The 25,380-nt window shown below is 39.3% G+C and overlaps 1 protein-coding gene across 1 annotated transcript in view; it reads left to right on the forward strand.

Annotated features, from left to right (window-relative positions):
• The window catches only part of LOC107314923 (uncharacterized), a 188,673-nt gene that overhangs the window by 8,987 nt on the left and 154,306 nt on the right, over positions 1–25,380 (forward strand). The window lies entirely within an intron of this gene.

The following is a 25,380-nucleotide window of genomic DNA, read 5'->3' on the forward strand; positions in this document are numbered from 1 at the left end:
TAAATCAGCATGTAGCTTTTCAGTTCACCACATACTAGAAGCAGTCTGTCTACCGCTGAGCAAATTAGTCTGTGTTGCTTTGCATTTGACAAGATACTTATTTCTGAGCCAGCAGTACTCTGTAAGAATGATCAACCTATGAATAAATATGAAGTCATGTTTAATCAGAGCTTTTGGAAGACAGAAACTAAGAAGGCATTGGAATGTGTGATTGGCATGAAAAAGTAGGCATTTGCCTTTGTGCTTTCATTTTTTTCTTTGGTAGAAGACATTATTTGAGGCTGGGTCAAAGGGAAAAAAAACACACAAACACTGCTGCCTGTAATGTGCTAAGGAAGGGCCTGTTTGTGGAGGAATTCTTTGACCCTCTTAAGTCTCCAGATTTTGGAAGCAATTGGCTAAGTATCTGAACTTAAACTGGAGACAGGGAATTCTGTATGCCTTTTTGCACCTTAACTTGCATGGCCATAAAGTTGTGAAAGCACATTAGCCTTAATGAGTTGACTTAGTTACAATGTGCTCTTAGGTGGATGTTTCTGTACCAGTTTCAACCCTGATTTTGAGTCCTATCCCTGAAGAACTCACTGCTGTTGGCTGCTTCGCTGTCTGAATATTCTGTATGTATGCTGCGTCGTCAATCAATATGATTGAATGTATTAATAGGTTAATGGGGAGTACATAACTAAATATGTACAGTTGAAGTATAGAAAGTATGTACATAAAGGCTTTTAATTAGTATACCACTTGTAACTGTGAAAAGAAAATTTTGACAGTATTTACAGTGCACTTACAGAGGAAATGCTAACTTATTTGTGGTAATTAGTCTGCTTTTAGATCCCATGGGCTTATTACTTTCTTTCTGTAAATTATACTTTAAGAACATTAGCTTGCAGCTTTTTCATCTTGCAAGGTTGTTAGCAGCACCAAGAATATTTTCATTCATTTCTTTCTCACAGTTAAAACATATTCATAACTGCAAAACTCTTCAATTACCATTGTTATTTCTACAGTAGTAAGCTTGGAATGTCAGTTTTGTACTTAGTTCTTTGTCTTCTCAGTTTGTGTAATTCTGCATCGGCACTTAAAGTTATCTATTGGCAAAGAGACCATAAAGGTTGTTACATGAAAATGAATAACAGTAAATTCATGTTGGTAGTAAGAAAATCTGAGCCTGAGTAGGCAAAAGAAGACTCCTGAGATCACCTGGTGGCAGGGCAAAGTACAGATAGTCTGCACTTCTGGCTGCTGCCATTCACTTGTATGGCCTAGTGTGAAAAGGCAGGTCACATCAATACCTTGGACTGCCCGCTTCTTCAGTGAGAACCTTAGTACAAACTTTAGATCCATCACAAAGTACATATAGCATGTCAAATGCAAGAAGCTTTTATAAATTAAGAGGTTACTAAAATAGTATCTGTCAAATTACAGATCACTTCCACAGATTCCACCAGGTGGTCAAAAGGCAACAAGAAAATGTGATTAGTTACACTAGATCTTTATGAAATAGTGTATCTACATGAAATAATAAAAAGTAACTGCATTTGGCACTGGAAAGGATGAGGAAGTCCGGCTGAACTGCATTAGCAAAATTGGAAACTTCTTCAATGGGCCCTATGAGACAGGGCCAAAAATTGATGGCCCAGTGTGGTTCCTGCAACATAGGAGGACTGAAGAGAACTCTCAGGACTAATTAGGAGAAAGTAGCTTTAAAAAAAATATATATATGTATATATATGTATGTATGTATGTATATATATATGTGTGTGTATATATATATTGTTATATATTATTATTATTATATTATTATTATATATTGTATATATATATGTATGTGTATATATATATATGTGTGTATGTACCAACTGTCAGGTGAGGTCCCGGATGATTGGAGGAAGGGTCATGTCACTCCCATTTACAAGAAGGGGAGCAGGGAGGACCCGGGTAACTACAGGCCGGTGAGTCTCACCTCTGTGCCTGGGAAGATTATGGAACAGATCCTCCTGGACAACATGCTTGATCACATAAAGAATGAGCATGTGATCTGAGACAGCCAGCATGGCTTCACCAGGGGAAGGTCATGCTTAACTAATCTTGTGGCCTTCTATGATGGAGTGACGGCGTTGGTGGATGAAGGGAAGGCGACCGATGTCATTTACCTGGACCTGAGCAAGGCCTTTGACATGGTCCCCCATCACATCCTCATCTCCAAATTGGAGGGAGGTGGATTTGATGGGTGGACAACTAGATGGATAAGCAATTGGTTGAAAGGCCGCAGACAGAGGGTAGTGGTCAATGGCTCAATGTCCAGGTGGAGGCCGGTAACGAGCGGTGTCCCTCAAGACACCTTCCCCTCTTTCAGAGCGCATGTGGCCGGGTCGCGCCGCACCGCTCCATGCTGTTAGAGAGGGGAGGTACTTTGTTCCTTCTCTCCCCGGGTTTGTTCCTGCTGTCACGGAGTGAGCTCTAGAGAGAACTCTGTGACATCATAGAACTATAGAATGGCTGTGGCTGTATTGGACCTCAAAGATCGTCCAGTTCCAGTGCCCCTGCCATGGGCAAGGTTGATACCTACTACATTAGGCTGCCTGTGGCTCCATCCAGCCTGGTCTTGGACATCTTCAGGGATGGATCATCCACAGCTTCTCTGGACAGTGTTCCAGTGCACAGGAGTAAGTAACTTTAAGTACTGGAAGGTTATAAGGAGGTCTCCCCCGAACCTTTTCTTCTCCAAGCTTTACAAAGCCTAGTTCCTTTAAACTTATTTCATAGGAGAGGTTCTGCAGTCCTCCGAGCATTTTCATGGCCCCCTCTGGACCTGCTCCAGCAGCTCCATGCCTTTCTTATGCTGGGGACCCCAGGACTAGATGCACTGGAGCATTAATCTAAAAAGACCAGAAAGTTAGCATCTATGGGTAGAATGAACCTTTCTGGCCTGTTGTAAGAGTAACAGAGTCATCTCTTTTCATGCAGTTTATATTCTGCTTTGCATTACATTCTCTTTCCAAGTTTTCAGTAAGCAAAGAATTTGTTCTTTGGTGCTTACTTTTGGCTGGAGTTGGAACTCATTACTGAAACTTTCAGCAAAGACTATGGCTGGATGTATGATATATAATGCAAAAATTTAGCCATTGGTGAGACCAAATGATCTGAACAGACTAATGCAGAACAGCGAATGGTGTTCAGTGGAGTCTCCGTTGAGACACTGTAAACCCATAAAATGCTGTAATGCTATGAACACACATTATCTTATGATGGGTATATCTGTAGCTGTTTGGTACACACGTACATTTATCATGTAAAGAAATACACGTGAAAAACATAACTGCTCTGAAAGATCTGTTTTGTAGCTACTTTCAGAGCTACATTGTTGATTTCTTCTGATCCATTTGTGCCTACAGTCATAGGCTTTATTTAATTTTCACAGCTATGAGTAAATGCACATGTTTTCTCAGGATCTGCAACCAAACAGAATGCATTCCCAAGAGCCCTTGAAACCCCAAGGGTTTCAAGTCTGAAACATCCAGATAAGTCCCCAGTCGTAAGAATGCTTAACCAAAATACTGTAAAGGTCATTTTACTAGGGAAAGAAGCAAAGTAAACACCTTCTGTGTACTGGAGATGCCTCACAGTCAGAGTTGGCATATGAAATGGTTTTAGGAAAGGAAACAAACATGCGCAGTATACGGTATTTAGAACGACAAGGCATTTTGTCTATCATTTCAAAGACTGGATCATCTCCATGTGGGAAAAAAAGAAAGAAGACAACAAAAAACATCCAAAGTAAAAAAAATAACCCTGCAGTTTTGCTTTAAAATTATTTTGGGAAAAAAAGCTACTTTGAAGTTTCTTCTCTTTGCATGAGAACAAATAAATACCCTGTTGTGTAGGTAGTCTGGAAATGATACAAGTACTGTATGTGCATTAGTGTGTGCTTATGGTTGCATGGTATAAATACATGTTAAAACGGTCTATGGACACTATTAGTGGAATGAATACTGTCAAATAGAGTGTTAAGCACAGTCTGCTTACTGAAACTTTCAGAATCCGTGCTGCTGAGAATGTGACCTAAAAAAGTTGCCTTTAGACTTTTATATAACCTCGTCTTGACCTGGCTGTGTTTCAGCTCAAGTTTTCAGCAGTCAGTAACTTACACTCTTTCATGTGAACAGCAGGGAAGACTTTAGACTGAGGGACAGCAAGAAGAGAAATTAATTATCTAAAGAAGGGAGGAGGAAAAAGGTTGAAATAAATGAGGAAAAAACACAACAGAATCACTGTGAAACTTAGTGACAATGACAGTAAGATTATTCTTATTGTTTGGTTTTACCCTAGGCCCCATAAAACTTTAATCCAGTCATGTGGGGAAAGAAAGTAGATTAACATAGAAGTTGCTCATACAAAAGAACATGCACTAGAACATATTTTCCTAGAAAAGTGTTTGGGATCAGCACTCAGGAGGTGCCAAATGGGAGCAAATATTTGTTTTTGAAAAGAATGGAGAAGGAAATGCAAAAGAATCCCTTTGAGATGGGAGGAGTATCACTTACAGTATGAGTACGTCATATCATATGAGTAGGAGAGTAGTTGTGTATTGCAATGACCAGAAGAACAAGCAGTTGCTGTGTTGCTGAAGTATAATAACTTCCAGTGGTCTTTTTTTTTCCTCCTTTTTCTGGGGGGTCATGTTTAGCATATGGTGCTATCCCTGTTAATTTGTTTGAGGGGTAAATGTAATTTTGACTTTTTAATTTTAGTTTTAAGCAAGACTGCAGTTTAATGAAGCCTCTCTCAGATGTTTGTTTTTTTTTTTTTTTTTTTTTTACCTGCAAAATAAGCACAGCTTTTTGTTTTGGCACAGTTTCAATCATTAATTGAGTTTTGTTGCTGGTATTATATTATCCTGCTCAATTTCCTAACATGTTTTTAAGTCAAGTTTATTGTTGCTAATAAGGGTTTGAAGTTAAATTTCAGAAGTTGGTATCCATTCAAGGGATATGGGAATGTGTAAGATGAGAGAAGATTATGAGTAAAATTCTTCAAAATGCTTGAAGTCCTTAGGCTCAGAAAGAGTTTGTGAAACTGCAACCTCCTGTTTTTTAACCTGATCCTTCTGGTATAAGAAAACTATCTTCAAAACATTGCCCTTCTTTGTCTTAAGTGGAATTTTGCAACGTTGATGATTTAATGTGACTTACAGATTTATCTATTAACTTGCAAAAGCATTTAGAAAGTAAAAGTCCAAGTATTCTTTGGAGATGGAAACTTTTGATCTGAAGCCCTACTAGATAGTTTTGGCAAATGTTTGAGTGTTCTATAGTGCCCCATTTATTTGTGTTTAAGACTGCTATGCTTGGAGAGCTGTCATACTATTTTCAACGGGAATGCATACAAGGAAAAGCACTGTTCCACATAAGAGTGAAAAGTTATAGCCTTGGTCTGTGCTCCAAGTTCATCTGATTACTGTGGCTTTGAGTACCTCTAATGCTCTAATGTGATGGAAAGTACAGCAACAATAGCAGGGTGGCAAGGGTATTTGGCTGCAGCAGCCATGGACACAATAACAAAAGTAGAAGAGGGGAGGGGAAAAAGCCACTTAGCTTCAAAAAACCTCAGGTATGCAGGAATCTCCAGTAAGATACCCTTACCTCCACTGCCAACCTTTAAATGAGGTCTGGGATGGGGTGGATTCTGGCTTCACCACCTTCAGTCACTCACACCTGAGCTCTTCTGGGTTGGTCCCGCCTTCCCACAAGGTGATCAATTACTGCTTCAGGCCATGACTTTACAGTATCTTAAATAGAAGTGTGTCTGGAATTACATTGTGACGGAGTCCAATTGCTAGCTATTGCTAGCAGTGTACATCTTTGTGACACGGATGGTGGGGTTGTGTGCACCCTCAGTAAGTTTGTAGATGACATAAAGCTTAGTGGTGCAGTGTATGTGCTAGAGGGAAGAGATGCTATCCAAGGGGACCTAAGCAGGCTTGAGAGGTGGGCCCGTGCCAACGTCGTGAAGTTCAGCAAGGTCAAGTGTAAGGTCCTGTATCTGGATCAGGGCAATTCCATGCACAGATACAGGTTGGGTGGAGAATGGCTTGAGAGCAACTCTCAGGAGAGGGATTTAGGGGGGTGTCAGTTGATGAAAGACTCAACATGAGCTAGCTGGCAATGTGCACTTGCAGCCCACAAGGCCAACCATATCCTGGGTTGCATCAAAGGAAGCTTTGAGAACCCTGGTCTGGAGGGCGGTGTCCCTGACTATAGCAGGGGGTTGGAACTAGATGATCATAAATGTCCCTTCCAACCTAAACCAGTCTATGATTCTTTGATTCTATACAAGTCATTTTTCAATCTCTGTAGGAAGAAAAATTATAAAGCCTCCACTACTCTAATGGAAAGCCAGTTACAAAATCTCATTTTGGTTAGAAAACTTCTTCTAACTTTCAACTCTTGTACAGTTTGTCATTTTGACAATATTCAGCTTAAGTACCTCTTTTTCATCTCCAGTGTTTTACCCTCAGAACCAAGTGTGGTTCTGTTTTGCATCCTACGTTGTATATTCCAGGTTTGCTCTTCTCTGTATCATCACAGAAACTTTCATCTGGGCATTTGTCCTGGATATAAATTATCAGATCGGTAGACTGTCCCCAGGGCAGAAAGGACTTTGCAATGCCTTGTTTAGCATCATTGATCTTCCTTAGCTTAACTATACATAAACTGACAAATACATGCTGACATTCATGATTATTTCAAATAGTATCATTTAGTATTTGTTGTGACAGAGAGAAATATATTTTACTATTTCCTTTAGCCATGTACTTTTTGACCTTACTGTGGGATAGTGATGGTTTTAAGGTGATGGTCTTTTACTGATGGTTAAAATGCCACCTTTCAGTTCAGTTATCATATGGGCCCTGAAAAGTATGCTTGCAACAGTGGACTGTTCTTAATAACCCGGAAGTTTCTTAATGAGTTAACAGCAGCAAGTGTTGCTCTAGTCTTCTGAAACTCAAAGGATGGGATGGCTTAATCTCCTTACTGGACTGGAATTTAGAGAAGGGGCCCATGTGACATTCTCTGAACCAACTAAGTATTAATGCATTAAATGCCTGAAAATTATATGCAGCTTTTGTGACTGGCCAGCAAAGAAACTTGCCTTTTATTCCTGGTAAAGTAAGTGATACGCTGAAGATAGAAGACATAAGACATCAGCTAGGTATTTGCCGTTCATGTAGAGAAGGAATTTTAATTCAGGATCTTGTACAGGTCAAAATTAGGTTTAAAGAATTAAGATCACAAAATGCCAGGCATTAACTAAAGGTTTTCTTGGTGAGGTGCCATAGATATTGTGGGTGATGACTTCCTGAGAAAGGTGAAATTCAGTCCCATGGCTTTTCACTTTGTTTATTCACAGATTTTATGGTGAACTTTGTTAAAGCTTATTTATTTCTAGAATTCCGCAGGATGTGTGCATTCTTTCAACCACATGCACACACAGTGTGTCACCGTGTCACGCTAGTTCAGCAGGAGTATGTTCATCAGATGTTAAGTTTTGCTCTTGACCCTTCCCATCTCCTTTAATTTTCATTCTGAAGAAATAGTGGAAATAGTGGGGTTAGTCCTGGACCAGTTGAACTCTTTAGGATATAGTCTGCGGCCCTGTTTACCTTGCAAGAATCACTGAGCCGGAACTGAGTCCCACAGAAGTCTCCCTGAGCGCAAGGACCTGGCATTAACAGTAGGCACAAAAACTCAAGAGTACTTGTGTGCCATAAGAAATGGAAGTGGTGAAATGTTGCTTGGCAGATTATTTGAGCTGGAAAGAGATTGAGCACTGCTGCCAAGAAAACAGCAGAGACCAAGTTCTGTAAAAGATCAGCCTGAGGTAATGACTGTGCCCCATTAGTGACAGATACCGGGAGTCATCTTGAAGTCCAGTCAGACTGGTTTTGAAGAGCAGAAGAAAACAGCTCTTTAAGTTTCACTTTCCAGTGGTAGACATAGGTAAGAAGAAAAATGGTTTTCAGAGCAACAAAGGTCAATGTAAAGCTTTGTGCCTTGGTGAACTCCCTTCTTGTCAGCCTGTTCTTGGGCCCATGGTCCTGTAGGACGCTGCAGAAAGCTTGCATCACAGTTTTCTTATGGGGAGAGAGCCTAATGTTTTAAGTTCCAACAGCAGCTATGGAAATACAAGGGTGTATTTGGCACATTTATCCTATTTCTCTTCTGGGCTGCAGTATAAACTTACCCTTTAGACAAATCATTGCCTGTACTCAGTGTGGCTTTTCATACTTATTTTTCACCTAGAAATGTGTGAAAGGCCTACAGTCTGGATCTCCTTTCTACCATTTCTATTGTCATCCAGAGCTTACGTTGAGAATTGCGATTTTGAGCCAATTTATAGTTAGCTTTTATTGTTTAAATTCACAACCAGCCTCACTCTCAAAACTGCTACTTGCGGTCTCGTATCACTAATATTCTTCATCTCGGGAAGAGAAAATGCAGATCCCTGGCATAGTAGATGGCAGTTGTCAGCTACACACTGAATTTTGTTACACTCTTGTCCTTCCAAATGTCATAGAAACCAAACTTATTTCATTTTGTCCCAGTGAGAATTTTTTTTCTGAGAGGCTGTTTGGACTTGAGTGTGACCACAGTATTCTTGGCAAGGCATATAATAGACCTATAAAATGCCCAGATGTGAGTAGCTGTTGGATAAAAGAATTAGTTTAAAGAATGGTTTAAGGGTATTCATAGAAAACTCCAGAAGTCATACCCAGCAGATTTTCACGTAGTGGGTTTTGCATCACTGTCACAGTTTTCCTCATAGTTTCCTCCATATAGTTCATATGATTATGAATCTTATTAACATATCTTTGTTTTTAGTTGTCCTCAAGGCAGAAATGTAGAATGACTGGAATTCCAGAATGTTTTAAGTCCAAATAACACTACCAGGGAAGACCCTGGAAAACAGGAGAAAATCGACCCTGAAAAAAAAGAGCTTAGCGAGATGGGTAAAGGGACTGGGCACTCCTGGAGCTTTTTATATCCTAGCAGTGCTTGTCTCTGCTGGGCTCCTCTGACATATCTCCTAGCTGACATGCCAGCTTGGAGGAAGGGTTAAGATATTTGAAGAACTGAGAGGAAATTGGTTTCAGAGGCATTCAGAGCCACTGGAAGCCTCCCACTGGCTTCCATGAGCTTTTAGCCAGGTCTCTGCCCTACTGCATGGTCCTGTGTGACTCTACACTTCTTGTCCTGAAGAACAGCAGTCCTTGTTTTAGGCTAGGATGTTGTGCTGAATCACTTAGCCATTTGTTACAACATGCACAGCAGGACTGTTCATCCAGAAGTGTGTCTAAACCATAAATGTCAGATCCAGATTCAGCCTTTTCTGAAAGTCAGGACTGTTTCTGTCTGTCCACTGCACCAAATCCCATGTGTGATGGGGTTGCCATTCCATTCAATAAATAAAATATGGCCTGGGTAGTCTGCACCAACACATCTTCTGTCCCAGATTTTTATGCAGATACCAAAGTCAAAGCAAAGTCAAAGTTTGATTTCCAAATAAAAACAAAGCGTTCTACAAATGGCATCCCGTGTGCATGCCGGATGGTCCCCTGACATGCAGGTATGAGGACACCAGCATGAGCTATGCCCACCACACCCCAGCGTACCATCAGCATCTCTCAGGCTTATCTGCAGCACTTGAAAGGAACTGGCTCCTTCTAGATTCTGCCTTTCTCTCAGCTTCCCTTATCTTCAGTAGGTTATTTTTCACAAACACAAACTTACATGCATAGAAAGAGAGGGGCTGGGAGAAACTGGTGATTTATTTACTGGGGTGGTATAGGGACAAGAATTGACACTAAAGCATGTGACACAGTATTTTTATAAAATATTTTAGTTGATGAAATGTAACCAGATGTAGTTAGGAGAGGTGCCTTGCAGTTCATCAGTAAGCTGGTGTCTATGCTGAACAGTGGATGAGAGTTTAAATAATCTAACACATTGGTCCAGTGTTTTGGCATGTTTTATTTTAATACCTTCTGTGGTAGCCTTTGTGTTAGATTACTCTCTCAGAATGTTTGTTCTGCTTCCAAGTCTATGGTGTTTGTTTGCTTACTTTTAAGTAAACACCAAAACTGTCACTGATCAGTCAGACACTGGTGCAAAAGCTCAGACCCCGAAATGTCCATTCCTTGCTCTCTGTCAGCTGTCACTTAGTGGACTGGGATGCCGACAGTATGGCACTGCTGGTTGTCGGTGAGATTTGAAAGCCTGAATGCATTGTGATTTGTTGAACTGCTGAGTGAGTCTTAGAAGAAGCATAATCTTGATAGTATTTGAGATGTTGAAGTTTAATTTCCTCTCCATATCAAGCTGTTCAGCTTGTTGAAGTTGAATGTGTATTTTAGGAGATGTCTATGTTGACATCTGTGAGAAAAAATTGTCACATTCCTGCAGTTTCTTGCTGTATATGTAGTTAAATAGTATATATGAATTACTTAACTGGTATAGTTGGCAAAAATATTTTTGTTATATAAAAGACCTTCCCAAACAGATGGATTAATGCAAATCTTCTGTGCAATTTCATGAATCTCTGCTCCTCAAAAAGCTGCTGAACTTGTGGATTACATTGTTTGCATGATAGCAAAATAGAACATTTGAACTACATCACGTTGAAAATACAAGAGTCATAAGAGTGACAGATAGTAATTACTTGATCATGGAGTTCTTCCATTAGCATGGCACAAGAAATTCCTCCAACATATCGCTGTAATGATGAAATTATTCATTTTTCCCCTTTAGGATACTGCCATATATACGTATGTAATCGGACAGGATTTTCCCTAAAGCTCAACAAGTGCCCTTGAAATATAGTGCTTTCTTGAATAGAGACAAATTAACACAACAAAACTAAGCTTTCTTAATGCAGGAGGTTTTTACAAATCTGATGGCTAAACTAACCTTCCATAATCTCCCCAAAATTTTTCTGTTTGCCAAAAAAGGATGATCTCAGTAATTTGTCAGGTTCATAAAAATGATACTCTGCACTTACTTAATAAAATGTGGGTAATAATTCTGGTGGTTTGTTTCTATAGTTTACCACAATTAACTTCTGAGCATAGTCCTACAAAATATTCACAGTCAAATGAATTATTTTTCAGTAGTACTGTGTCATGGAAAATTCTGTTGTGGTGCATTGGGAGGCAGCACTATCATCTTCCACAGGTTCTTTTCTGCTTAATGAATCAGTCCCTGGATGAGTTAAAAATGCAGCCAGGATAGAAGAGCTTGTGCCACATTAGAAGTGTAAGCTGATAGTACTGACAGTTATTTGATCATAATTGGTGGATATGCTCAAAATTACTTTTAGAAATTGAAAAGACCTATCCATAAACTTTCCTGACTAACCAAAGATAATTTCAGAATTGTTTTCCAAATGGATCCAAAGTTTTGAGCAAGCAGAGATTTGAAATTAGTGTGATAAATGGTATTGGAAAGCTAGCATGTTCTGAGCTAAACTTGACTGTTTTTTTTCTCCCCCCGAAAGACAGGCAAACATAACATAATAAAAAAAGAGGCTGTCTGCCTACTTAGCATTCCATTATCTGTAGAGTGCTGTGGTAATCTGATAGACAGCTGACCTGGTCCCATGCTACCATACAGTGCTTGGTGGAACTGCAGTTCAAGGCTCTGCTCTTTGTTCCCATGCTGGCTTTGTGCTCTGTCTCTTGGTTCTCTGGATTCTATCCTTCTCCAATTCAGCAGCAGTATTACACATCCGCACGAGGGAATCTCTATGCAGCTTATTTGCAAGGAAAGATAGGTTGCCTCATATGAGACCTTGTGTGTGGGAGGAGTGCACAAGAGCAAGGCATGATTCAGAGTCCTTAGAGAAGCAAAAATGTAGCAGCAGAGTGCTAGAGCCCTGCATGGGCAAACTGATTTTGGATCCGGTAGGAGGAAGTGTAGCAAAAGGCAGAGCCTGCTTGTTGGCCTTCCCATCAGACCTGTATTTGACTTCCAGCCTTTGCAGCGCTAAGGGGCTTTAGGGGAGGGCAGAAAATGAAAATAAAAACACTGATTGTAAGTTTAGGGTACTTTTGGGTTATTCCAATTGCCATAGTAGTTGCTTGTTTTTATGTTAAAAAATTTGGCTTGGTAGTGTCTTTTTCTTCTTCTTCTTTTTTTTTTTTTTAAATCATTATTAATAGTGCATGTAAATATTTCCATGAACTGCTTTGTAATTTGCAGTTCAACCTCATCCCTTGTGTCAGCTTGCATTTCCAAGACATGACTATCTGCACTACCATAAGAAAGCCGATGATGTTACAGATTTTCTCAGGGACAATCAACATTAAGAGACTCATGAAAAGTTCCCAGAGGAATTTGGAGAAATCCCAACCCTCTTCTGACCCAGTAAATTCCTAGGTGTGCTTAATGCTACCAAATCTTTTGTAAGGCCTCATAGCTCTGGAAAAGCTATCAGCAAATCTTCTTGCCTCAGTGTCCATTTGCTGCAAAGTACTTCTGGCTATTTTATGGCTTCCCCATATATATATCCTTCTTCTAAAGCAGGAGGATGACTGGCGATATCCCAGTGTCTGTCATACAGCATGTTAACAATGGAGAAGGTACATAAATCCAGAAGAAGAGATGTAGGAAATCTCAAACAACTTGTATGACTGGTATAACCATTTCAGAGGTAATAATTGTTTTCACAGCTGTATAGAAAAATCATGTGCAGATGTAGTTGTCTGTATTTGTCCCTACGTGCTTCATTAAATCAGGCTATAGCATCCGATGAGTCATTGTTTTCAGCACTGTTTTCTTCAGGCTTTATTCTGAGGAGATGATGTTCAAATAAATAAATGTGTCAGGATACTCTTTCAGTAGTAGTGAAGCTAGGTTCTTGCAATTTCCAGTGATTTATTTTTCCTTAAAGACAAGTCAGTTGAGAGTAAAACATACACTACCAATACTACATTTTTGCATATGGATTTAATTTGGAGGCTTAATGTGGAGAGGGAAAGGTGAATGATGTGACTGTTTGGTCTTCTCTGACTTTGTAATTTACTGAAGGCAGGAGATGCTTTGTGTGTTACTTAATGTAATAACTGTGGAACCAACCAGTGCATTGTGATTCACCAGTTCATAGAATGTTAAAATAACTAATTTTTTTATTTTAGATAATGCTGGAGAGTCTTGGTTTTATATTCATTTTCTGTTAATGTTCTTTGCAGAAATGCAAGATGTTTTAAGGGGTCCAGTCAGGTCCAGAGGTCTGGATATACATTAATGAAATACTCCCAACCACAGGCATGAAGCTCTACAAAGAAGTTATAAAATAACTGATAGTAGTAGAACCAACACTGATTGCAGCATATCAGTAAATACTTGTTCATGAAAAAATTCCTTATTCCCCTACCTTGGGTTAGATTTCTTACCGCCAAATGGTAGAAGTCAGACTAGTGAAAAATATCTCATTTGAATGGACTCCATCTGCTGGGAGCTGGTGTAATTCTGAACTGCATGGAGTTGTAGCATGTGTATTAAATAGGAGACTGACTAGCCAATACAAATCCTTCTGTTTTCTCAAGATTCCAAATCTTAGAGGGTCAGAATACAAGTGCAGCAAAAGTCTGGTTGGCTTCAGGAGGAGCACTCAAGTCTGTCTCATCAGTGCAGCAGCACTATCGTATGATCAGTCAGCTCTCTAGTTGGAGAAACAGATACAGGGAGAGGGTTAAGAAGACAAAGGTTAGAGCAGAAGCAGGTGGTGTAAATGAACTGGTCTGTCAACTCAATGGCTAGTTTATGAGTTGCAAAGAGAAGTCTGCCAGTTCCCACCTTCTACCCCAGAGGCTTGTGAGGAGCACAGTGAGATTTGCAAGTTTTTAGATGTATTATGGAGCTGGAGATAGTGAATTTGAACTCAATATTGTTGTGTTTTTCTGGGAAGTCTTTTCTTAATCAGTATAAATGATTTCCATCTACAGCAGAATTGAATCCAGACCAGAACAGAAGATCTCAGTCTGCTCATTCTATAGGAGGGCTCAGATTGGGATATGGTTCCAGCCTTTTTGGCTTAAACCCATTTCTTGTCTGTGTTGTGGTTTTATGAGTTGATATAGCAAATATGTGACATTTGCTCTCCTTTTTTCTTCTCTTGAATTTTTTAGAAAGATGAGAGTTTCCACTGTAGTAGCATAAGGCAGAAAACAACTGTAGAAAAGTCTGAATAATAATAGGCATTTTCTGCAGAAAGCTCCACGTCTGGAGAACAGTAATTATCTGCAGCCTCATAAAGGTTAGGGATGTCATGGGTGTTAATGCACAGACATTTGTGGTTGCTGATGGGGCAATACCCTTTGGAGAAGAGCAGAAGTGCAAATATAGTTTTCTCCAGTGGATGTCACAAAGTTATGATGACCCTTCTATATTTCAGGAGTTTCCAAAGGGACAGCACTACTAGCACAAAGAATCAGTCTTTAGACTAAAGAATCTCAGTGAAGTAATAGGAAAGATCAAATTGAGTTCAAACAAGTTCATTTTGGTAGTCATGTGGAAGCATGAAGACATCCTCTAAAAATGAAGCTTAAATCATAAAAGTGATTCTTTATTGGACACACAGTCCTGATGTTTGTAGTCAGATGGAGATCTGACTTTGATGCAGAGAATTTAATACTTAGAGACTAAATACCACTGATACCATCTCTCCATCTGGGACAGGACAGTTCCTTTAAAAATGCTTTTTCTAGGTAATGTACTCATCTGCTCATAGCTGCAGAGAGGAAGTTGTTTGGATTCTGGAGAAAGTCTTCAAACAGAAAAAGACCAGTTACTCTACTGGCGTTTTAGGAGATTGATAGTACTGAATCGTAAGTGGGATTAATCACATCTAATTTTAGGCAACTAAAAGCTAGGCATATAAACTAAATCGTCTGGTCTTCTCTTTGGTAAAATAGAAAGAGATGGATACTTCCAGTGAGTGTTTCATCTCTGAAAGAAGAGTGCCTAAGATGGCTGGAAAGACTTCCTTGCTGAATGGTTCTGTCTCTTTCCATTGATTATAGGGTTAACATGGAAATCTAGTATGGTCCAGATGAACTGAATTCCTCCCTGTATCTTTCAGTTCCAGTGTGTTGAGGCAGTGCTTTGGTTGATACAGATGCTGTGGAAGGCTCGGTATTGAAGCAGTTCAGGAGTGTGAGGTTAAGCATTTGTGCGACAGTCTGTGACACCAGTTATTTCACTTAAAATGTCAGCAAAGTTAAACAAATAAACAGGACTGTACTAAAGAAGGTGATGCTCTCCAGGCTGAGCAAAAGGAACATTTGCTGACCTCTTAAAATTCGAGTCATGTCCCTGTTTCAAGTCTAGTGGTTAAAAGTAGTCCCTTGACATTTAATACTAACTAATAATTTTAGATATTTTGGTTTCTAAAACTGTTTACAATACTTTTGATATATTGTATGCATTTGATGGGCTTTTTGTTTGATGTTCTCGCAATATCGTAACCCATATCCCTTTACTGGACATTAATGGTCATAATTCATGCTTTAGGGCCTGTCTATGATCTATCCCAATGAACAATCATTTGTGATGTGTTCAGGCCTTTGTGCTGGGCCTTTGTGCACCTTTGGGGCATAAAGAAGAAGGAGAGATGGATACTGAAGAGACTAAATTTATTGACTTTTTTGCATTTCTTAGTAATAAGCAACAGGTGAGAAATCTTCTCCCTTTCTCCCCAGGGTATTTTGAAATATAAAGATTTTTTTGTTGTTGTTGCAGAATGCTTTTCTCTGTTGCTTTATTTCATTCGCGAGATGTCGGAAACAATTAAAAAGAAGAGGGACTGGAACAGTTCCCTTCTGGCTGGTGCCAATTTCACTCATGCTACAGTGACCTGGCTCTAAATGATACTTTCTTTGCTGCCAAATATCCCAGATAACCATCTAAGTCCAGCAAAGAAATGCTTCAGTGTGTGCATAGGCCTCCTATATGCTTCTAGAGCATCTGCTCTATTATACCTGCCTGAAAACCACAACATCAAAGTTGAAAGTTGCTGCTGTCGAAAGGCTAGTTAACGCTATAGCCCTCAGAACCTATCTTATAATAATGTTATACAAAATGCAAAGATATTATTCTCAGTTATGTATTTCAAACTTCATACCTCTTCCTACTTGCCTTTATCTCTTTGATCCACATGATTTAAGAATGGGAGTGAGCTGTGTTGTATCTTTCACATTAAGCTGAGTCTAAAGAAAACGTTTTGGTTGCTTGTATTCTTAGAACAGGGTTTGAAAGACAGTGAATAAATGTGCATTGATTGTTTTTCTCTTAGATTTCTCTGTGTGTGCAGGATTTGCACACCATGCTGTCATTGGCATTTATGAGTTAAATGCTATCCACTCCACTTAGGCAAGTGGTTTCCTTCCAAAAAGGGCAGAAATTTGCAGTAGGGATTAAGATTACTAAAGAAAAAAAGCAGGGATAATTTTGGTGAACACTTTAAAATACCTTTGTAAGCACTATAGAAAGTATCACAGAGATATTGTACAGAGTTTGTTACATCCAAATTGTTGGTTTTAGAGCATTATACTTGAAAGTAAAGATATATCCCAATCTAAAAGGAATAGGTGCATCTTAATTCAATTAGACAGCTTTCTAGCATCAGAGGAAAGCTTTTGGATACAGAATATTCAGATGGGAAAGGTAGGAAATCGCAGTAATGCAATGTCATATAGTGTTTTTTTTCCCTAGAAAATACTTTATATTTCCTTTAATGAAGTTGATTATATGGCTCAGCATCCAGTAAGATTGCTTTTAGACACCATTTTTTTTTTCTCTTTGGAGAAAATGTCAATGTGACAGACTCATCATACTATATCTAATGATATTACCTTGTACATATTTATGCTTTATCTGATCTCAGCAGAACAGTATGGATTTATACCAGCAGAAGATATCTTTTATCTGAAACCCTAAATGATGAATCAGTTTGCTGAAAGTCATCTAAAAAGCTCTCACAAATTCAGTTATCACCTGGAGCTCTTTTTGTCACTTTTACCATAGAATAGCTGAGTGAAAGACAATAGTTGTAATAGTCTTGTGCACTTCCCAGGAAACTAATTTATTAATGTTCTTTTCTAGTAAGACCGGGACTTTATAAATACTAGAAAGTGGCATGTCCTTTATCTAGATTTGAAATGCCACCCTTGTGGTCCATCTCTGGGCTACGTTCCTTGATATTTACGTCTTAGCTATTTGGCAGCAAAGGCAGAAGGATTTACCTGCATGAGTCAAAGGAAATGTAGTAATGCTCTGCTTGTTGTCACTAGTGAGTTCTCAGTCTTATGTATGTGCTCACAGGTAGGCATTTTCCTTAACAATAATTTTTCAGTGGGAAGAGACAGCAAGCCTACAATTAAATTTCTGTGCTCGATTTATTATTTAAGTATGTCTTCCATATGAGAATGATATTTTTTTCTGTTTGAGGTTTATTATTTCACCTGTCTTCAGATGAGAATGCCAACATGTTACCACTGGGAGTGATGAGGTGTCTGGTTTCATTGCAACTTGTATAGCAAGCTAACCTTGGTAGCCTACACTGAAAGTCTTGTGCCTGTTCACAGTAATACTTTGGTATAGCTACCAAGCACTTCTGTGCCTCCCATGGAAGCTGGATTTAGGAATACTAGTACTTTGGCCCTTCTCTAGTGACACTGATATACCGGCAGCTCTTTTTCTCTACAGTGAATTTTCACAGCTGGTGCTGAAATGAAAACAACAGGGAATATCTTCACTACCCCAAGAACTGCCATGAGGTGTACATATCACTTCATGTATGCTTGCCCTACGAATAGGGCTTCTGATAGGAATTAACACAATGGATAAGTGAGGGTTTTCTAGAAGTAGTTTATTTTCATGCCTGGATGAACATGACACATCCACAGAGTAGCTTGAAATCTACTGATTTTTCATGCATAACTACCTCTTGCCAAAATGTCAACACTGTTAGGGTTATGAATTTGAATACCCACTAGGAAACAACACATCTAGGCTTGGCTATGTAGTCTTAACTTGTGCTCTTTTTTTTTGCATATGCATTTTCAAAGCTTTTTATTGTTAATGCTCCTTCAGTTTCACTCCAAGCAAAATCAAGAATAAAAGTACTTGAATATAATTGCAGGAAAGTGCATATCCAAGGCTATTTCAGAAGCAAATATAAGTGGATAATTTTCCAGGATCTGATAAAGAAAGGAATTTTCCTCCTTCCTGCAAAGGAAAACATCATTGTTAGTTCTTAATTTAGTCCAGGCTTTATTTATTTATTTATTTACTTATTTATTTATTTTGACGTGTTGATTAAATATAATTTAAGTAAACTATAAGTTCAGATTTTAATTAAATGGGAGCAATTATTTTTTCAATTAATTTTCACTTTTCAGCTTTCACAACAGAAAATATTTCCTTGGTTCCTCAAATAAGACTGAAGATAATTATCTTTTCTAGAAAGATGTTTTGAGAGCTCCACAGACATTTAAAACTGACCAGAATGTCCATTGAAGTGTTTGCATTCAGAATGATATTAGAAAATTATAATGGTACAGAAAGGTAGTGTTTGTTTTCTGATGGTTAACTAGAAGACCATAGTTACTCGTATGTAGCATTTTATGGCCTATACTAGATTTCAAAATTTGATTATAAAATAAGGGATATACCTACACCCATTTCTCACTCTGCAGGAGGGAATTAACACAATGACACAAGAAAAAGTAAGAGAAGCATGTAAAGTAAATTAAAAAAGAAACCAAGAATGTATTGTCCAGCTTTTCACTTTAACTTGTATTGGCCAGAGGATAGGATCCCAGTATAATACTTTTTGTGGTTAAAAGTGCTTTTGGCATCTGTTCCTTATTGATGAGGAAAATATTTATTGCCATCTGGATTTCCAAATTTATTTATTTATTTTTATATTACTTATCTGCAGTTGCCATAGGACATAAACAGCTGGATTAAATTCCAACATGTTGTGTCACTGTGACTCATGGCCTTTTTTCTTATCTATGAAAATTTACTGTTGTAAATAACCTCTCAGTCTTTCCCTTTCTGAAATACTTTACCCTTCTGTGGAATTAATGCTCTCCCCCTCACACTTTTCCTTCTTTTTATTGCTCCTTTGCCTTTTAATTTTCTAATTCCTTGACTTTTTCACCCTTTTTCTCCTCTTAGCTCCACAAATGATAAGAAGCTTTATAGACCATGTTGGACAAACAATAATAATGTATTTATAATGTGAAAGGTTAGTTAAACTTAATTTAAGCTTCCCAACTGAAATTTCAGTCTACTTAACTGAGAATTCTTGCCCAGATGACAGTGAGACAGGGCTGACTTCCTGGAGTTGTACAGCTAAGTAAGTGTACAAGAAAGGGAAAACTTCATGGATATTAGATGAATAGTGTATTCACTCTCTTCAGCTGTGATTGAGTGTCCAGTAGTCCTGTATGGGATTGTCATATATATAATATATTAGCAAAATCTGAGAAGTCATAGAGAGTGCTAACTTGACAGGATTTCTTCTCTGATAGGCCAACATCAGTGATTGCTGTTCTAAAAACTTTTGTGTTATAGAACTAGATGATGCACACAGCACTTCCTTTGAAACTGTGGCAGGTTTGTTTTTTTTTTTTTCTTCACAAACTGGATATTTTAGGAATACCAATTCAGATGTAGCTGGAAGTCTTTCAAAAATGTAGATTTAAATTTGCTTTGGATTTTGGGTCAGACCACAGCGTGGTCATTTTGTGCACATTTATTTCAAAAATGCTATTTTTTCATTGCCAGTGGCAAAGGCTGAAAGGAGGTTCCTTGTTTGTCTCATGAAAGGGGACTTCTGACAATGAAAATGATTATTGTTTCATTGCAGATTTTTAGTGCTTTGCAGATATCTTTCTTCCAAAGATTTTGCTCAAATTGTTGGCCGTTCAAAGCAACATGCAGCGTACTGCAGCAGACATAATAGATACTCTTCTGACAATTCAGGACTCATTTTTAAATACAAGATGGAGCAAAGAGGGACTTCTGTAAGTCAGATGATACAAGACAGGAGATTGGGCTTGGATTTTTGGGTCAGGAATCCTTGGCCCATTTTTGTCTCTCTTCCACACTTACAAAGGTCAGTAGCTTTGCAAGTTTTTTATGGGTTGTGATGGGGCCTGGGTGTTACCACAGCACAGACAAGGCTGTAGATATGTAAACAGGGAGGAGGAGGAGAAGGCAGGAGCAGCTCTGGAACTGATCACAGAGGTCAAAGCTAAGGCATAGAGGATGTGGGCTCATTTTGGCCTGAGCCTGCCTGAGTTTTTTTGAGGGAAGAGGTGGAAGATCTGCCTGGGGAGACAAGAAACTGGGGGGAGATGTATCATGGAGAAATGACTCCTTATGTCTGTGGGAGAAGTGTGCCAATAAGAACAAACTGGCATTCGTTACATCATTATAAGGGGGTGAATGAAAAATTAGAGGACTTGTGGAAATAGATGCATGACTGAAATTTTTCTTAAGCTACTATGAGCAGTGTTTTTAGAATCAGCCTAAAATTTTAAAATTGCACTGCTCCAGGAAATATTTTCTCCATGTAATATTTTGTCCAGAGAACTTTCAAAGTTCAAACCTTTCAAAATATGGTTCCAGCATGTGGCTACCATGAGTGGAAGAGTGAAGGGAGAGCTGTGAAGGCACACCAGAGGCAGTTCTTTGTGGTACATCTTGGTTCGACATTCTGCTTAGAGTGGCCAGATTTTAACTCTTTTCTTGAGTAATGAAGCTAGGGAACGTCTCATCTCATTGAACAGGAATTTCCATTACTGTCAGATTTCTCAACAGTGAATAATTCCCCTTTATCATGTTCTCACTAGTTGCTTTTTATCCTAGGTGGCCAAGAAGGCCAATGGCATCCTGGCTTGTATCAGGAATGGCGTGGTGAGCAGGACTATGGAAGTAATCCTGCCCCTGTACTCAGCACTGGTGTGTTCACAGTGTACAGCTTCGAGTACTGTGTTCACTTTTGAGCACCTCAATACAGAAAGGACATTGAGGTGCTGGAGCAGATCCAAAGAAGGGCAGCAAGGCTTGTAAATCTGTCACGGGTTACCTAGTTTTACCTGTGCCCGTGACAGGGGTAGCCAGCCTGGGATCAAGATTATATATGTCCTCCTCCCGTGACTTATCTCTGGCCACGAAGTCCTCTGGAATACATAGTTTTCTTCTGAGAGCTGAGTATTCAGGATGTTGTTATTCCATGGAACTGGAGTATGAACCTTTTAATGATCCATACTGCACGTGATGTTATGATGTGGAATATTGACAGCAACATTACAAAACCATGACAGAAGCGCCTGGAGAATATGCCCTATGAGGAACGACTGAAGGAAGTGGAGCTGTTTAGCCTGGGGAAAAGGAGGCTGAGGGGAGACCTTTTTGCTCTCTTCCAATATCTGAAAGGTGCTTACAGTGAGAGTGCAGTTGGTCTCTTCTTACTGGTGACAGGACGAGGGGAAATGGCCTCACATTGCACCAGGGTAATTTAGGTTGGATATCAGAACAAACTTCTTTATAGAAGAGGTTTTTAAGCACTGGAATAGGCTCCCCAGGAAGATGATTGAGTCATCACCCCTGGATGTGTTTAAAAACCATTTGGATGTTGCGTTCAGGGACATGATTGAGGGTTATTAGAGTTAGGGTAATACAGTTGGGTTGTGGTTGGACTCGATGATCTTTAAGGTCCTTTCCAACCTGAGCAATTATATGATTCTGTGATCCTATTCAGTTCTTAATGCACTCGTAATTTGCAAAAAGATAGAGTAGCTATTTCTAGAATTATATTTTCATTTGGCCTTTTCATTTTGCTTGGCTTTCTGACAGGTGATGTTGCATAAGGAGAATCTGGAATTAAAAAATCTAAATAAAATTAAAATTTGTAAAAAAACTTCTCTAGAAATATGTAGATGGACTGAAGTTAGGTTGTTAAATGGTGTAAACTGAGCTTCTATGTACAGTATACAATCTTCTCCTTTGTACACAATCAAGAGTATACAAGATCTTTTTTGGTTTACTGTTCCACTCAGATGTTAATGATACCTATCCCATTGACCTGAGTCACACACACATTTGAGAACCTGAGAACCATGCTCATTTTATAGTTTTTGATTTTTTTTCTTGTTTTGTTGTTGTTTTGTGCTAATTGAAGGAGCAGATACTTCCCCTAACTAAAAACATTAACTTTTGAGACTTGAATAAAACATTTACTGAAAGTCATTCAGACTTGGAACTGCTCAGGTTCTTACTGAAAAATCCTCTTTCCCCAAAAGAGGTACACGTTTAAAAAGTGAAATGAGCCGGATAGGCACATATAGGCTTTATCTATATGGTTTGTTCTGTAAGGTACTTAAATATATGTTTAACACAGTGATGATAAAGATGTGAGGAAGATTGTTTGTTGATTACTTTTTACTATTTCTGAGAATCAACAAAGTAAACAGAAAGGACAATAAGTAAACTCCCGCAACAAAATTACTCAGTAAAGGCATGACAGGTATTCACATTCACTTCTTAGGACAGATGTACTCTGTAAGCACTGTAAACTGACCAATTTATACAACTAACTGGTGAAAACTTGATATTTTATTCAATGAAATACATTATCTGTGTTTCTTTGATATCTGTCCCGCACAAGCCATCTCAGTTTTTTATGCGATTACTCATTGTTCTTATTTACATTGAAAATTTTTAGAGCCAAAGTTTTGGGTTTTTTTTTTGTGCTTATACTGATTCTGATACTTTTGATTTTGTAAGGGGAACTCTTCTATGTGATGAATAAAGAAAGGAAGGACTATTTTTTACCTGAAGAATCCTTACAGTAGCCATCCAAGTGGGAGGCCAGGATTGTGGCTAGACTTTGGCTTTTTGTGTTCACGTGGAAACATGAGATGCAATGAGCTAGCAAGAAAGCATTGCTTCTAACATTATTTGTAGCCCATCTGAAACTGAAAATTCAGGAAATATTAATGGACAGTTTGGTGTTTGATAAGCATCACTTGGAACACCCAATAAGGAGCCAAATGCAAAGTTCTCATACGTAGTTTAGACATCAGCAAGCAGAAGGCCTCAGAAATGAGTAACAGATATTTCTGTCGGTGTTCAAAGCTCCGTGATGATTTTCTGTCTGCTTGTTGCACTTCAGACATTCCCCTTCTTCCAGTGTATCTGCAGTGTGTGCTTATGACTACACTGTTGTTCCCATTTGCTTTGTGTCTGCTTGTCTTGGCAGTTTTGGCAGCTGGGAATGCTGTACCTCTTTAATGTGGTTTGTGCCACATGTGCTGCTGTGTGAGATGTGTACAGCTCTTTGGGAGCCTCCTTTGCTCACTGCGCCATGTGCACCCCTGTGCGCTTCCTATGCAGATGGCTTTATTGGCTCCCATGAACAGTGTGTGCTTTTCAGTTTCTTTTAATGTGTGTATTAAACTGCACCCATGCAGTTCCAATGAAGTATGTACTGTTCATAGAATCATAGCATATCTTGGGCTGGAATGGACCTTAAAGATCATCCATTTCCAGCCTCCCTGTTATGGGTAAGGTTGCCACCCATTAGATCAGGCTTTCTGGGGCCCCGTCCAACCTGGACTTGGACACCTCCAGGGATTGAGCATCCACAGCTTCACTGGGCAGCCTCTGCCAATACCTCACCACACTCTCAGTGAAAAATTGCCATCTAACATCTAATCCCTATCCCCAATTCTAGGTTAAAACTGTTCACCCTTGTCCTACTGCTATCAGATTGTGTGAAAAGTTAGTCTTCTCCATTAATTTTTTATCATAGGAGAGATGTGCAAGAGATGCCCCCTGATGATCTTCATGGCCTCAGTCTAGAAATGCCTCAGCAGTTCTGTGTCCTTCTTGTCCTGGAGACCCCAGGTATGGGTACAGTATTCCATGTGGGGCTCCTGAAGGCAGAGTAAAGAGGGACAATCACCTCCCTCTCTCTGTTGGCCACCCCTCTTTTGATGCAGCTAAAGTTGCAGTTGGCCTTGTGGGCTGCAGGCACATTCCTGCTGGCTCTGTCCTTCTCCACAAGGCTGTTCTCAGTTCTTCTCCCAGTCTGTGCACCTATCTGTGATTGCCATCATGGAAGTGGAACACCTTGCACTTGGCCTTATATTAGGTTATTGTGGGCCCACTCTTCAAGCTTGTCCAGGTCCCTCTGGGTGACACCCCTTCCTTTTATTTTGTCAGCTGCACCACCCAGCTTAGTGTCATCAGCAAACTTGCTGAGAGTGCACTCGATCCCGCTATCCAGTTCACTGATAAATATTTTCAAGAGCAGCGATCCCAAGACAGACCCCAGGAGGACACCAGTTATCACCAGCCTCCACATGGACATGAAGCTGTTGACAACAACAGTCAATCTGCTGTTGGTGTTCTCTTCAGTCCAGCTCTGAAAGTTTAAATATATGAAGGCAGTTACTGACATTAAATTCAAGAATAATCCTAACACAACCTGCTTTTTCATAGAATGCTTATTCTTCTCCTGCTTCAGAGAGTGAAAATCTCCACTTGTTCTGTTTATAATCATGTAGTGCCTAATTTTAGCTGGCATTCCACCAGGAATCCACTGTGCGTGAGGAGAATCAGATGAGATATCCTCCTACAGCAGGCATCTAAGATAGGCAGTCAGATGAACCTCTCTCCAAGATGACTTTCCTTTTCCTACTGACACAGAGGTATGTCACATGACAAACCCGGACTAATTGCCTTCACTTGGAGATAGCACTATTTTGGTAGGATATATCTCTCTGCAGGGGCCCAGCCTACATGGTGCTATGCTTGCAAACTGCAGGCTGGGATCTTTTCATCACCTAACTCTTACCGGCACTTTTCATGCTGCTTTACTGAGGAAGACAGAGCACCGTGCTGAATTTCAGCAGAGGGGCACATGTGTGTAAGAGATAAAGACTAAGATCTTCCTTACAAGTAGGTCATTTCCGGACTCAGGTGTGGTAGTTATTCTTTGAAACAGAGTAACAGAGTGGCCTAGGTAAGAAGGTACAGATAGCAGTGAGAAGTTAGAACAAAAAAATCTCTCAAATCAATCAACAGACAATAACAGAAAAAAACTCTGATGCCAAATACTTAAAATGCATGCAGGAGATTTAGCAAATCCATACAGTCAGGACTATAAGTGGAAGCTGAGAAAGCTCAGGCTTTTCATAACATTAGTGGTCCCTTTGATTTCTCCCTGAGTTCTCCCTTTTCTCCCTGAGAAAGATAAATGTATGCCATATGCATTATTTATATCAAGAGCTTTTCATTC

Source organism: Coturnix japonica, chromosome 5, assembly GCF_054131305.1.
Source record: "Coturnix japonica strain WE chromosome 5, WE-NBRP24, whole genome shotgun sequence".
Taxonomy (NCBI): domain Eukaryota; kingdom Metazoa; phylum Chordata; class Aves; order Galliformes; family Phasianidae; genus Coturnix; species Coturnix japonica.